Raw genomic sequence first — 3,290 nt, 5'->3', positions numbered from 1 at the left:
AAAAAATTAGCTGGGTACAGTGGTTTACACCTGTAGTCCCAGGCACTCCAGAGGCTGAGGCGAGAGAATTGCTTGAGGTCAAGAGTTTGAGGCTGTAGCAAGCTATGATTGCACTCCAGTACTGCACCCCAGTACTTATCATTACTATTGTACTACTATGTGCTTGGGGTCCCAAGATGAACAAGATATGTCATAGGATGACAAAATGTATCATACTCCTTGCTTGATCCATTCAGCAGTTTTTATGAGAACAAATTACGTCCCTCACGCTGGCGAGTGCTGATGATAACCATAAGCAACATAAACACAGCCCCTGCCATTGAGAGAGAGAAAGAGAGAGAGAGAATTCTAAAGAAGTAAGCAAATAAAAAGGGAAACTCATTACAGAGGCTGTAAATGCTAGGAGGGCGAATAAAGGGAGTGCTGGTGTAGAGAACCAGAGAGATCTACTTGGATACAGTGGTCAAACTTCTAGGACCTTAAAATGTTTCCTTACTTTGTACCTAACCTTCCATTCCAGTAACTAGAAATTTTCAGATAGCAGCCAGACCTGGTCTAAATGCAGCTCACAATGTGTTTTGTTTGGCTAGCAAAATATTAAAAAAAAAAAAAAAAAAGATTAAGGCGGGGGATGGTTTTCCAGTTTGCCCCAAGCCCCACCACTCCCTATTGCTCCCACGTGGCCTTGATTATATACTTATGTTTTCTGTCTTATTGGCTCTTAGCAGCATTTTGAGTTTGTAACTCTTGACCCCACCTCTCAAATACTTGAGGCAGTAAGATTGGATATTGTACTGTACTTTACTCTCCCCTCATAATTTGATAAATTGACAAGTTTATTTGGCCAACAGTTCCCTTTTCTAAATGTTAAACTGGAAATTAAGCTAAAAGTCATGCATGTGAGTGCGAGTTTGTGCTTTTGATTGTGTATAAAAGAATGTGCATTGTTGGCTGCTTGTAAGATAAAATTTCAGTTTGCCAGTTCTTCAAGTAACAGCTCTTGCTTCGATAATGACTTCATCTGGTCACTTAAGAATCCTAATGGAGCACCTGAGACTGAAGATACAGAGATGGTTGCTGTGAATTATCCCTCATCTTTGAAACACTCATACATAAAACATAGAATATATGTCATACTTAGAAGACCAACAAGAGGACTAAAATGTAACTGGAAATGCTTACCAGCCGTGAAGTGGTAGAGGTCTATTTAGAAAGCTTGCAAATAACTAAGCAGACATACAAGACATTCCAGACATGCTAGAAGGTTAGGTTGCCAAGCATCAGAGTTTGTCAAAAATTATGACTGCCTAAATGGAGTACTAAGGGTAATTATAGTTGTGCCTTCACTTTATGAAACCCTGAAATTACAAATCAGGTAAATTAGGGATGAGGTGGTTCCCTGACAAAATGGTTTCTTCCAGGATCGCAGAAGGGCAGACTGAATTTATGCACACAGCAAGGCCCCTCGATTCCTCCAAGAATGTATATTTGTATCGGATATATCTCATGCCTTCTTCCAGAAGGATTTACAAACAGTCTATACTGATCCACAAAATACAATCAGATGATGTAAATTAAAGCATGCATTTTTTCTCAAATCAAAGAAACCTGCCCAGGTTAGAATGCTGGTTTTCTGTTTAGCTAATAATTTTACTGTGTAAAGGGGACTAACACTTATTCAGCAAGCTACTGGCTGCCAGGAATTATGAGATGTTCATAACCCTTTAAAGAGGGATCGCTGGCCCTTGTTCACCAGTGAGAAACAGGCCCTCAGAGGTGAAGTGAGCTGCCAAGCTCGCACGGGAGAAGTGCCAAAATCAGGATTCAAATGCAGGTCTTGCAAACTTTCACTCTGCATGTGGTCATACCACATGCTCTGCCGCCTCCCCAAGCATGCAAGATATAGAAAACAGAGATGAGAGGGAATCTTGATTGCCAGGTTCAGCTTCCTGCCAGGGCAGGATGTAATTGCAAGGCTAAGACTAGAGCCTATGATAAGCTGATACTAAACTTGTTCTTGGCAGACTGTCTTGGGACTTGTGGGGGGTAGGGCGGAGGAGGGGGAAGAGGGGGCTTAGGTCTAATCTCTGATCTCCGCTTGTTTGAGCGTGAGAACACTTCCTGAATGATGGTCTTAAATAATTTAGTGGTCTTTGAGATATGTTACTGGTCTTCAGATGTTCATACCTGGAGACTTGGTTGCAATGGTGTGAGTTGCTGTGTCTGAACTTAGTCTTCGTTCCTCTTGTGAATCTAGCTGGAGGCTTGCATACCAGCACGTTATTTGGATGTGATGTCTCTCATGGTGTAACAGGTAAATTGTGAAAGCCTTTTGGCATTTTATTAATTGGCTGTGTATTGTGCTTAGGTTAAAAAGGAAGCCAGCATCATTTGTTTGGTTTTGTATTTGTAACTTTAACCTTGTCTTTTTTCTTCTTTTTCTCTCTTTTTGTTCTTTTTGCAGAAGAGAAGTTCAGGAAATAGAATAAGATGTGTGCTTTTACGTAAAGTTTTCTTTAATTGCAAATAGGGGTCATTTTCTTTCTTTTGATTCTCTCACTAGCTCTTTTAACCAGAAGAGGATTAGGTGAGGAAATGCTTTTGCTTTTTTATTTTAAAACATTTTTTTCTCATCTTATCTTTTTCTTTCTTTTTTCCTTTCTCTTCCTTCTTCCGTCTTTCAATATTGAAGGACTAGATGCTTTGCAGTTCTTCTCATAAAGTCAGCTATAAATTTGAGGACGAACTCCACAATAAGCTATGCTTCATTCTCTTCTTCATTTTCCTGGAGTGATTTTCGTTTTGTCTGGGTAATGGCTGCATGGCTTCCCGACCTATTGTTTCTAGTGTTTGAACTCCCCTGGGACCGACTCTGCTTTGATTTTCCTTGCATTGGAAGTGCAAGCTAGTCTTTGTTGCTTTTTTCTGTTTCCTCCTATTGATCTTGCTTGAGACTAGTTTTACTGAAACAATTTTCATTGAGCTGGCGCTGCACCTTTAGGTGAAGAGGAATTTATTTTTCTGAAATCAGTCTCTCGGGGAGAGGTTTTTAGCATCAAAAAATTGTTAAGGAAATTCTGGCTCCTTCTTGGAGGGGTGGGGATGAATGAGGGTGGAGTTTCAGAGAGGGAAAAGGCTTCATTCTTTTTCATCCTATTACTAGGGCAGAAGCAAGCAACCTTATCTAGTGCTTCATTCACCCTAAAGGCATTGGCCAACATCTCTTATTATAGGCCTGGTGTGGTGGGGGCAGCTATGACAGAGCTCCCGTCCTCAAGGAACATATGATC

Source organism: Mandrillus leucophaeus, unplaced genomic scaffold (genome assembly GCF_000951045.1).
Source record: "Mandrillus leucophaeus isolate KB7577 unplaced genomic scaffold, Mleu.le_1.0 Scaffold121, whole genome shotgun sequence".
Lineage (NCBI taxonomy): Eukaryota > Metazoa > Chordata > Mammalia > Primates > Cercopithecidae > Mandrillus > Mandrillus leucophaeus.
The sequence above is the reverse complement of the archived record's forward strand: the minus strand, read 5'-3'. Positions refer to the sequence as shown.